At 41.6% G+C, this 13,081-nt stretch overlaps 1 long non-coding RNA gene across 1 annotated transcript in view; it reads right to left on the minus strand.

Moving 5' to 3' along the window:
* Positions 1-5,426: 5,426 nt before the first annotated feature.
* The window catches only part of LOC310688755, a 133,767-nt gene continuing 126,112 nt past the window's right edge, over positions 5,427-13,081 (minus strand). The window contains exon 5 of the long non-coding RNA XR_014517144.1: positions 5,427-6,034. This is a non-coding gene — a long non-coding RNA (uncharacterized lncRNA). The remainder of the gene's footprint in view (positions 6,035-13,081) is intronic.

Here is a 13,081-nt window from a genome sequence, read left to right on the forward strand (position 1 = left end):
CAGATTTTGGTGGACTCTTCTTCGAGTCTTAAAGAAAGATATGAGGGTTTTTGTCTCTGTGTATGAGAAGGTTCATTTTTTTGCTTTTTTCAATGAGTGCTGAATTCAGGTACTGAGGTAGTAGAGCACATGCTTTTCATGCAGATGGTCCAGGGTTCAATCCCTGGTATCTCATGGGAGAAACTCCTGCCTGAAATCTTGGATAGATGCTGATAGTCAGTGTCAACAATAATGAGATAAATAGATATAGGCTGATTTTGTATGAGGCAGCTCCTTATATTTCTGTGTCAAGTGTTTGCTTGTTTCTCCACTCCAGATCCTGGGTTGAAACCAAAAAAGATAAATAATAATAATAATAATAATAATAATAATAATAATAATAATAATATTTACACCCCGCCCATCTGCTGGGTTTCCCCAGCCATAATAATAATAACAATAATAATAATATTTATTTATATCCCGCCCTCCCCAGCTGAAGCCGGGCTCAGAGCGGCTAACAACAGTAAAACGATAAAACATTCTAAAATCATTTCATTATAAAATTAATTCCAATTAATAAAAGATCAAACATTAAAAACTTCCCTAAACAGGGCTGCTTTCAGATGTCTTCTAAAAGTCAGATAGTTGTTTATTTCCTTGACATCTGGTGGGAAGGTATTCCACAGGGTGGGTGCCACTACCGAGAAGACCCTCTGCCTGGTTCCCTGTAACCTCACTTCTCGCAATGAGGGAACTGCCAGAAGGCCCTTGGAGCTGGATCTCAGTGTCCAGGCAGAACGATGTGGGTGGAGATGCTCCTTCAGGTATACGGGGCTGAGGCCGTTTCAAGCAAAAGACCCTCACACAATATAATTCAATTGCTGGCAAACCTCGGGAAAAGACTTAGGAGCCACCCTTCTCTCTCGAACAAGTAAGACCATCTTGGAGAAAGTGCCCTAAATTAGCACAAACATTTCTTAGATGAACATTGTTAACATGTTGGAAACTTGCCATAGTATCAGCCATGTTCTCTCACATTGCATTAATATCACAGGTATTTAGCATTTGATTTCCCTAACAAGGTATCACTGTGAATTGTTTCAGCAATTTTCATATCAGATTAGTGAATTCCATGACTAACACAACATGACGTTAACATGAACATAGTTAATAGAACGTGACAAAAAGGTTGGCATTTTATTTGTGCATGCGCTGTCTTCTTCACCACTTTGGAGTTTGCATCCTGCTTCTCGGGATTTTGGCAGAAACCAAAACTGAATATATACATTGAAATCTCATTAAAGGCTGGTATTTTTTACTCCTTGTGAAGAGATGATTCACATGTTATGTTATGTGATGAGCATAGGTTCACTCACATCTGTGTATGTACCTGGGTAAAATGGAACAAGGAAGTGCACAGATTTAACTAATGACCCTGCCCATATATTCCATGCTATTTCAGTTTATGGTTGGTGAGAGCCAAATTCCACTATGCTCCATATATTGCATATCTCCAGTGGTAGAGCATCTGCTTTGCATGCAGAAGGTCCCATAAGGCCAATATAAGACTGCTTCTTATGTTCCTTTGATTCCACAGGGTGTGGAACACATACCCCTAATAAATGCACCATGTGAATCAGCCCTTGTTCAGTTGAGTAAAGAAGCAGCAAATGCAGGAGGAAACACCAAGAATTTTTATGAGCTAGTATTCTAATATGTAAGATTTAAGGGATAAGGTTTTTAAAAGGTAGATTTAGCATGAATACTGATCAAAATTCAAAATAGATTGTGATAATTTTCTCGGTTAAGTGCTGAAAGTTCCACTTTCAAAGCCAGACTGGAAAGGGGGGGGGAATCAAAGCACTGGAATCTAGAGGGATAATCCTACATTTAAAAGGAGGATAAAAGAGATAACCTGGGTGTTTTTCTGAGTCTCTCAGATGCTATGGTTTGCAGCCAGGGTGCAAGATGGAGAGCCCAAGGGCGCTTAATGGTCTGCCAACTCCTTATCTGATGTAGAAAAGTTTTTATTGCTTTTAGAAATTTAATTATTAAAGAGGAAAGGGGGATCTCCTTTTTAAAAGCCTCTGATTCTTTTGCCTTAGGCAACACTGATATAAAATGATTATTACACATCTCTTTACCAGGCTGCATTTACACTGGAGAATTGAGCTGATGGTATCTGAAATGGCTGGAAAGTGCTGGTATACCGTAGAGCTATTTTGGGTCTTAAGATGTGTGATTCAGCAGTGCTTAATTTCCGTACATTTTTCTACTGCCTTTTGAGTGATTATGTCTAGGGGGTCAGGGAGCCAAAGTTCTGCTTGTGCAAGGTCCTTCTGTCTTATTCTGGGTAAATCCCCAAGTCTCAGCATCGTCGTCATGATGCTTGAAGGGTTGGCATCATTTCCAAAGGGCAAGAAAATGGGCTCAATTTCTTCAGATTCTTCTGCAGCTCAAATATCTACGTTGAACCTTTGATGTTTCAGTAGAGAGCTTTCTTGTTAAGCAAGTGAGTGCTCATTACTCACTTGCATAGTAAGTTACTTACCTGTAGGCCCAGTCAAGCATAAAATAAGACAAAAAGGAAAACGTAGCATAACAAAGAATGGGATTTTATGGGTATTGTTAAATAAGGCAGGGAAACAAAGCAGTCTTTGGTGATTCAAAGGCCTTGTTAGAGTGCAGAAAATATTGCAAATGGAGATCTCAAAACTGACACACATCAATACAATGTGTTAAGTCTTTTCTGTATTGGGAGACAATGGAAGAGTGTGCTTCCGGGGGTAATGTCAAACCATTGGAGAGTTACAGCACCTGCTGTGGCTGTAGAGACTAATAAAGGAGAGACATGTTTCATTGCAAGTGGGGCAGATGAAGGCATTTTGCTGCTACAGGTGTTTCTTCTCTCTATGCTCCTCCCAGTGGTCATTCAGGCAGCAGTGCTTCTGAATATCAGATGCTGGAAACCACAGGAGGGCATAGTGCTGTTGTACCTGGGTCTTGCTTGAGAGCTTTCCCCGGGCATCTGGGTGGCCACAGGATGCTGTAGTAGATGGGTCATTGGCCTGATTGAGCAGGCTCATCTTATGTTATTAAGTGGTTAGAGGGATTGTTGGTGACTTGTGGAAGTCAGTTGGTAGCTTACCACACCTCGACCTGTATGATGCACCAGCAAAGTCTTCAGAGATTTGCTGCTCCCAGCAGAAATAGCTTCTTCCAGGTCAAGGGAAAAACTCCTCTGCCACACTGTGCAAAGTAACAAAATGCTTATTGTCTCCAGTCACAAGACACAGCTAAACACTACTATCTTCTCTCTCTCTCTCTCTCTCTCTCTCTCTCTCTCTCTCTCTCGTTCTTCTGGTCCTTGAAGTAAGGTTACACATGTACAAATTCACTAATACAATCGCCTAGCTAAAACTGCTGTGTAAAAAACAGCCTCATCCCTTGACTCTCACAGTTTCAGAGTCAGACGGCAAAGAGTACAGCATTAGGATTTGCAACAGGACTTAAACGAAATGAAAGCAATGCTCCAGAGACGATCATACTACCCACATTCCTGAACGAATGGGAGGGTGAATGACTCGGCAAGTCATATGCTCAACCTCTGATCTGTTGCTATGGTAACCTAGTGCACCTGCTCTCTTATCTCTGAACATCCAGGTGTGGGTGATATGCTCCTCAAGACATGAGACCAAGCACTTTGTAATTTAACCCACTGCTCACATTACACCAACAGGGATGTCTAAAGGGCATCCTGAACTGTGTGAAATGTGTGTGCTCCTTGAGGATGGATCCAGAGATAAAGTGAGTTGCCCTGAAATTCACAGGACTTAAGTTAGCCATGCCTATCTTTCCCCATTGAGTTCAATAGGACCTAAGTGTAACTTAGGCTAGATTGGACCCTGGCTGTTACAGTATATTGATGGACAAAATAAATAAGATCAACAATGGGACATATTCTACAACACAGCAGTATTGTGAGCCCTGCTTCATCCATATGCTTGCAAAGTGCTTCTGAGATCTCGAGATCAAGTAGTTATTAAGTGGGGAAGTATTGTTACTTTCACAGCCATCAGGAAACAGTGTTTCATGGGGAGGGGACCGCACATCTATTTGCAGCTTGATTCAAGATGGGGCTCACAGCTACGCAGAAGAAGAACATAAATGTTTTAAACAATTTTTTAAAATATTAAACTATGAGATCTTCTAAATCTACACTAACTGCTTTGCTGCAAGCACTGCATGTGCAATTACCTAGCACTTTGGGAGACTCCACTTCGGCATAATTCCCTTACTGATCTTCTTAGATACTGAGTATTTATACTCAACCGCACCATTTTCCACTCCACTCCAATCAGCACACCCATCTCCTTCTTTGATGAAACATTTCTCCCTGATCCCTGGAGAGGAGAGAGAGAGAGAGAGAGAGAGAGGGAGAGGGAGGGAGGGGAAAAAAGAATGCCTCCTGTGGCCACTCTCTTCCATCCAACAGTATTATGCTGAAGCAGACGAACAAACAAGAAAACACATCTTGGCATGTTGGATATATATTTTGAGGGATGTGGAGGAAGCAGTGCACTTCAAGGCATGCTAAGAACAATTTCTGTAGCCTAGCCCCAAGGGTACCGCTTGACCTATTTGGCGTGGGATCTGATAATCCCATACAAATCCAAAAGATCTTCGTAAACTGCAAGAAACTGATGTATCTGATAGGCTTGGAGGTGCATTTGTTTCTGACCATTGCAACGAGTCTGGCCAGAGCTGACAGGCCACTTTCCATCTAAGGCTAGCTGCTATTGACTTCATTTGCCAAATCTGCACTATTTACTCATTCTTATCTGTTCAAGATATAGTCATATTTTGAGCATCTAGCTAGGATTCAATTTATTGTTCTATTGGGCTTTCTTAAGGAAAGAAAACTAAACAAAAAAACCCTTTATTTTAAAAGAAAATAAAAACATTTTAACCTCATCTTTAGTTTATCTCTACTGTCATAGTTCATTAAAATGATGACTGCAGCTAGGATAAGCCCTGGTGATAGAAGAAGAAATTAATCTATTTAATAACCCACTTTTATAGAGTAATGCAAGACTGAGAGAACAATTGCAGTTCAAGCCAGGAGAATATTGTTTTCAAATCTGGGGAGCTTGAGCATCATTGCAAATATTGGGTTTCTGCTATGTCTCTTTTTACACTTCTGAAAGCAGATGAACAGTGCAATCTTGCTGTTTGCTCAGAAATAAGCCCTGTTGCATTTAGAGGGACTTTGAAATAGCTGAGTGTGTATAGGACTGAGCAGTGCTAACCATCCCATACATTCACATAAACAACTGCACGTAAACAAGTGACCCAAGCAATCACAATATATGCCTGGGAGAATTTATTTATTTTAAAATATTTATACACTGCCAATTTATTTATTTTTAAACCAAGGTATGAAAAGCATAAAAGTTACATCAATAAATATCAATGGCAATAAACAAAGCAATTAATCAGATTAATAATGATTAGTAATGAATTTAACAGGCTCACCCACCAGGGAAAGCCTGGATGAACAAATGTGTTTTAAGTAGGTGCCTATATTCCAGTACTGTAGACACCAGCCTGATAGTTACAGGGAGCATATTCCAAAGGGCTTGGACCACAACCCTAAAAGCCCGCTCTTTTTGTTGACATAAGGTAAACCTCATGAGCATGTGACCAGGCAGAGGTATATAAAGTAAGACAGTCCCAAAGATAACCTAGTCTCAAGTTGTTTAGGGTTTTATATGCTAAACTTGAGCCTGTATCATATTGGAAGCCGGTGCAGTTTTTTCATCAGTGGTGTTACATACAGCGTTGTCAAAAGGATACCCCATCCTGCAAAGTTATTGCAACATTCTGCACCAGGACCAGTCTTAAAGAAAGCCCCATCATAGACTTGTCTGAGGAACATGCATCAAGTTAATTGTTGCTGGTCATATCCAGGATTGTAATGTCCACACATCACATTCGATCAGATGAACATGAAGTCACAGTGCGGGATCAGCCCTGAATCAAAGTGTGGCTTCTGAACGCACATGAACACACACACACACAGAGAGAGAGAGAGAGAGAGAGAGAGAGAGAGAGAGAGAGAGAGAGAGAGGAGTTGGTGCCTACAATAAATTTTGGAGGGATCTGGAAGAATATGATACAGGAATATTAAGGTACCATTCCAATATTCATTCATTCATTCATTCATTCATTCATTCATTCATTCATTCACTCTCTCTCTCACACATCCATTTATATCCTACCATCATGGAACCCAAGGTGACATTCCCATGGAGCCCCTCCACCCAGGCCCAGAGAAGACCCAAACCTGCTTGGCTTCAGAAAGTTGGTGGCTTCAAGTGGTTTCAGACCACACCCTGGACCTCTAGATATTTTGTAATGAGTCACAGTGGGAGATCCACTGGAATAGTATTTTTTTTCAAGGACAACTTTTTTGAGTGGGGGTCCCAGGGGCATATGCAGGTCAGTCACTGGTGAATTAGTGTATCAAGTCTTTAAAATAGAGGGTACAGTCTATTTCAACATGCATAATGACTATTAAACTAAATTAAAAAATAAATTAATTAAACGAGGAGATTCCCATTTCAAAATCTAATAAATGAATGCTGGGGGGAGGGGTTCATGAAAAGTGACTTTAAAAAAAAACATTTTAATACTAGTATCACAATCCTATGCATGTCTGGTTACAACTGAGTCCTACTGAGTTCTGCAGATGTTATTCACAGTCCTAGATAAGCGTGTATAGGAGTGTAGGCTGCTTGTAATCTTTTACACAACTCCCTGGGAGTTCTACTGAAATCAAGTTGTAGTGAATCAGCCTGCTTTTGTGTCATTATGCATAGGGATTGCATTGTTATCCCAGTTAAGCTAGAGGAAGATGGAATTTACTCCCTCCTCAATATTCATTCCTGGTGTTGCCGTATTTCAAAAAGTAAAATTCCTTACACCTGCAAAGTTGAGCTTTTTTTAAGAAGACCCCAAAATTGTTGAACTTTTTTTAGAAACCCACCTAAATTGTCGAGTGATTTAAAGCTTTTTGAGCTGTTTCAGCTGCTTTTTCTATCACATTGCCATGCAGCTGGGTTTTCCCTGACATTTTTCTGATTCGGCAAAATTCCCCCCAGTGCCATTTTTACACCTGAAAACCAGGACTTGTCAGGAATTTTCCTGACATATGGCACCTCTATTCACTCCTTGTGAATTACCTTGAAGTTACTGATACAGGAAGGACTGAAGCAAACAGACAACAAACCGTAAAGCAACCTTCTCTGTTCCCTGCACATATGTGTATATGATGCCTGACCTTCTGAATGAAATTGCTTAACTCATTTTTAACCATGTGAAATGGTTGCTGGAATCACCACTTGGGACTCAACCCTTGATGTGCTTTCCATGGTCTGCCGTGCAGTTATGAATTATGGCAGAATAGCATTGTTTCGATTTGCACTGCGGAGCTGACTTGGGAAACAAGAAACAACATTGGCGCTGTTTTTTCCTTTGGGGGATTACTAAAAAGGTCTATCAAGAGCTTCACCAAAGAGCTTCCTGATCACTAAAAAGCCTCATCCTGAAGCCAGCTCTGTCAGCTGTTAGGGCTAAGTGAATATCTGTTCTAATTACAGGGGGAAACAGACAGCATTTTTCATTAACATTATTAATAGTCACTAGACCCTTACCATCTGTCTTGGAGGCATGGATCTGATTCCTGAAGAGAAATGTCACCAGCCTGGAGCATAATTCCGAGGTTAAGGAAAACAGACCATCAGGGCTCCAACACCTCTTGTTACCAAGGCTTTTCAGTCTTGGCTCAGAAGCACATATTGATTCTGGCACACAGACTGCAACCTAGCCTTTAGATGTCAAATCTGTTACAGTGCTTCTTCCCACTATAACACTGCTCAGCTTGCCAGCAGAGAGACTTTTGATATTTGTGGTCAGCTGGGAAGGAGGCCTTTGTTGCCAAAAGGAGGATGAATTGATTTTTAATTTTACACACACACACACACAGAGAGAGAGAGAGAGAGAGAGAGAGAGAGAGAGAGAGAGAGAGAGACTGAGACTGGAAATGCCTTTGCTGTGGCTCAGTTGTGATGTATAACAGTAGTGATGCTGTGCAGTTGGAGATTGGAAGCCCCAAATGAGATTTTCTGTGCTCAAGAACCAAGCAGGATTCTACAAACAGGAAGCTGCCCTGCAGATGAGACTTCAACTCCCATCAGCACCAGCCTCCATGGATAGTGGTCAAGGATGATCAGTGCCACAGTCAAACAACCTGTGGAGGTTCCCTACATCCAGGGCTTGGGACAGGAGTCTGTTTCTTGAGATGCCTACCTTGAAGATGCAAGAGATTGAATCCTGGGGCATTTACATGTGAGCATATGGTGGTACCACTGAGCTATGATGATGTGGCAGCCAGGGAAGATCCAGCCAGTGATACAATTGCCAGGAGCAAAATTGGCATTTATCTGCGATTGGGTGAATATTTCTCTACATCACCATGGCTGCAATCAGACATCGGGGCTGTTGCATTAGTTTTCCTGGTTATAATGCTAGCGCTTCTGCCCCAATTTCAAATGTTCCTTTTACATTGTGGCATTATGGAACTGAGGCTTTTTGATAGCTCCACCTCCATGCTGTACAAAATTTTAAAAAGAACTGCATTCCAAGATACCACCCCAAATTTGTCATGTGAAATTATGACACAAAACTCCTGCAATTTTTCAAGTTTAACAGGGTTGCAAATGGAATTTTTCTGGAAATAATTATCATGGAAATTAGCACAATTTTTTCTCTAGATTCCACTAGATTCCCAGAAGTGGCTTTCATGTTGTGTAAAATGATCTCATAAAATGCAGAAATTAACAGGTAAGGGAATGTTGGGAAGACAGAATAAAGCACCATCTATGCAGCCTGTATCTGATCCTGAAGCAACTGATATTTGTTGCTGATCTTTGAAATTAATTTAATGTTTTGCTTTTTAAAAAGAAGTCACTATGGAAGAAGTACAGGTACAGTGGTACCTTGGTTGTTGAACTTAATCTGTTCCGGGAGTCCATTCAACTCCCAGAACCATTCGAAAACCAAGGCGAGCTTCTGATTGGATGCAGGAACTTCCTGCAGCCAATCTGAAGCCATGGAAGCTGCATCAGATGTTCAGCTTCCAAAGAATGTTCGAAAACCAGAACACTCACTTCCAGGTTTTCGGCATTCGGGAGCCAAAAGGTACAAGTACCAAGGCGTTTGAGAACCAAGGTACGACTGTATAGTAGAATCTAGGTGCATTTTTCATTCACATAGCAGATCAGAAGCCACATTAAAGCCCACAGTAATTTGCTTTCCATGGTGGGGGCTGTGCCCTGCAAACCCATACAAATGATGCTTTGCAGAAGCAGGTCAGCTGCATACTCAGTGTGGGATTCTCCTGACCAGTATGATATTTCCTGTAATAGTGTATCACTAAGAAGACACTTCCAGCCTTTCTTGAATCTCTTTGGGTGTGTGCCTTTAGTTCTTCATTGGATAAGTCTCAAAGTAAGCCAGAAAAGGAACTGGCAACCTGCGACCTTCCAGATCTTCATCTACCATCTAGCATGGCCAGAAGTCAAAGTAGTTTTTAATGTTTGATGTCTGGTTATGGTCATTTAAACCATCTACTACTTTGCTTGAAGAAAAAACGCCTGGGCTCTTCAGCACCTTGCAGACAATGTTAAGGACTGTTTAGGACAGTCGCATCTTGCAGTGCTGCCTGGAGGATGTCCACTCCCAGCACAACAAGCACCAGAAAAGGCTGCTGTGAAGCTGGCGGTGTTTTCAAATTTCTACATGCAAGAGGACATGCCACTCACCTACCTTGGCCAAACTATTTCGAATCAAACCAAGGGAACTTCAGCCCATTCTTCATGAAGATGAGGATTTAGAAACACTGCAGTTCTGCCTCATTTACTGCATGCAATACATGGTATCCAAAGAAGCTTGCTCCCAAGTGATTTTACAGCTTAATCCAACACTGTTTGGCACCCCTAAAACCATGGGTTTGGACCAGTGGCGTAGCGTGGGGGGTGCAGGGGGGCCGGCCGCACCGGGTGCAACATCTGGGGGGGGGCGCTCGCACTCACAGCTCTCTGCCCCTACCTGCCCCTACCTGGGTTAGGGGGCGTAAATTACTTGCCTTGCCCCGGGTGCTGACAACCCACGCTACGCCACTGGTTTGGACTCAAGAGCCCCAAACTGCATAGGATTTCAGCCTTGGCATACTTTCAGATTCACCCTTTGCGAACAGTGGAAGAAAGCACAATAAGCACTCATGTGTAAGCACCATAGCTGTCAACTTTTTCCTTTTTTAAAGGGAAATTCCCTTATTCTGAATAGGATTTCTCACAGGAAAAGGGAAAAGTTGACAACTATGGTAAGCACCCTGTTTTCACTTCTTATGTTTGATGGAAGTCCTTTTCAGGTTACCCAAAATGGAGACAGCTGCAGTCCAAAGGCTCGTCTTTTCATGAATCAGGAAGTTCTGGCATCACCATTTCACATCTCTTGTTTAGAGATGTGTAAGAGATTCCTACAAACATTCCCTTTAAACTACAGTGGCAATCCTGTGCATGTTTACTCAGAAGCCAGTATCTTTGAGCTCAATGAAATTTACTGCCAGATGAACGTGTATATGATTGCAACCTTAAAGTAGTTCATAAAGAAAGCTCATCTCCTAGGGATTTTGATTGATACTAAGACAATGTAGAAAACGTGACTACATTTCCCCCCATGTAAATTCTGAGTGACCTCCCCAATAATCAATGTCACATGGTGTATTCAGTGCTTATGCTATAAGGAATCAATGTTAGTTCCCATCCCATCTTGCCAGCTGTTTCTGCATATGCGTCACTAATTATGTGCATTAATTTGCCCAGAATTTACATGTATTAATTATGTATACAGTATGGTCACCTGCAACAATGTCTTTGGATTAAGACTTAATCCTGTTACTAGAATTTGTGAAGTGAACTTTCACTCGTCTGTATGGTCATTATTAACTAGGACATATGAACTATGACGCTAATGAAATATGTATTCATATTAAGAAAATGTATCATTTCCAGTTCCATAATGCCAAGGGGTGTTTGTGTATGTGTGTTTAATGGTAACACTATCAATATTTTGCCATGCTAAGCTCTGCAGAAACTGGGACTTAAATTTTACCTATCCCTGGTTCCTCAGTGAATGAATGGGTTGTACTCAACTCCGTTTTACTCACAGTAAATCCATTAAAATGAACAACCCTTACTCATTTCTATTGATTTCAATGGGTCTACTCTGAAAAGGACTTAGAGTGAATACAACCCAATATGATTCCACTATGCTGATCCTGATTGTGCTCTAAAAACAGTTTTACATTAATTAGACAGTTGTTTTAAGCTGATTCACCAAGATTTGAGACACACATAGGGTCCTCCCCACATACATTTTATAAATGGAGGGGTAAAAATGTGCAGAACATTGTGATTGGTGAATATCACATTTCCACACCATTATTTTCTGACATGGTAAAGTCACCGTGAAGGTATGGGTCTCCCCACTCCCTTATATCAATTTTGCATCATGAATATCCTTATATCCTCATAGAGTGTGAGCTGGAAAGTACCATCACAGGGTAAACTCTAATTGCCTGTGGGTTCACTTCAGGAAGTAGAATACCACCTCTTAACATGTAAAAAATATATACCATAGGCTTGTACACATGCCTGTTTACTCTGCATCCAGCACGCTCTCATCTTTGTTTGGGAAGCCACACATATATACATTATATACTCCATAGTCTCCAGCGGTCTACCTTCATACCACCTTGCCATTTCTCCTACCAGTCTTCTCGCAGCTCTTGCCTAAACTCAGAGCTTTCACAGATAAGTGGAGGCAGTTTTCTGGGGTGATTGTTGTGTTCCAGTTGGAGACCAGTTTCACCAATCTCTAGGTGTGCCTTTGGCTGGTTTTGCTTTCTCGTGGCCTATCCAAGTAATTGGTCTGAGTTTCTGGAGTGAGCCCAAGTGGGGCTCCTTCTCTTCCTCCTAGCTACTTCCTATTCAACCTCCTCACCTCTGTTTTTGACTATTAAATGCTATTGCACATCAGCCTTGCCCTGTGGGGATCCTTTCCAGACAACCGCTGTGCTTGGAGACAGAGAGTCAGGTTATGTATCCACAGCAGTGACCAGAGGTGGAAGGGAGCGCAGAGAGAAGAAATGCCATGGTGCATCTGCAGCATGGATTGTTTTATCTACCTGAGCTGCAACAAAACATGTCTTTCCCTCATCGGTTTCCACAGCCACAGCAGATGCTACAAACTTCCAACAGTTTGACTTCACCCCAAAAGGCGTACTACTCCATTGTCTCCTGAGATGGACGGATGCCAACAACCAGCTTCTAGGGACTCATGTTGAGTGTATGTGGACAAATCTCCCATTGTTTCAATCACTGTTTTCAGTTTCTGTCATCACTGCATGGGACAAAGGTCTTGCTACCTGAGCAAGTCTAAGGCAGAAGGCATTAAAGCAGATGGCGCTGTTGAAAGCTCCTAAATTTATTTTAGATAATTTCAAAATTCCCTTTTGAGAAGAGGTGTTCTTTTTAGGAGAGTGTAAGACCGGCAGACAGTGTGATCATTTCCATAGAAGGGCCACACAGAGTCTGGACAAGGGACAGACAATTGTTGAAATTCCTTGGAGGGACCTTTGAACAGCATCTTGCACTTGGAGTCCATATAGTTGTGAAACTGAATTCCCCCCTTCCTTTTCTTTTTAGGTTGTGCTCTGCTCCGCCTCTCTTCTCTCTCTTTCTGGTCGTGTCATTCACTCAGCTGCTCCACGCCATGTCAAAGGTGACTGACCTTTTCCCTCGGATGACAAAAAAGCACTGGGAACAGATTGTGCTCACATAATTTGTCAGTCGGTGTTTTTAAAAAGAGATGAACAAGGAGTCTAAATGCAAAGCTTTGTCTTTGGAGTGTTGTCTCTTTAACCAGATTTTCTTTAAATTGCAATAAAGGCAGTCACTTCCATTTACTCCCAGGC

This window comes from Podarcis liolepis (genome assembly GCF_965112155.1).
Source record: "Podarcis liolepis genome assembly, chromosome: 11".
Taxonomy (NCBI): Eukaryota; Metazoa; Chordata; class Lepidosauria; order Squamata; family Lacertidae; genus Podarcis; species Podarcis liolepis.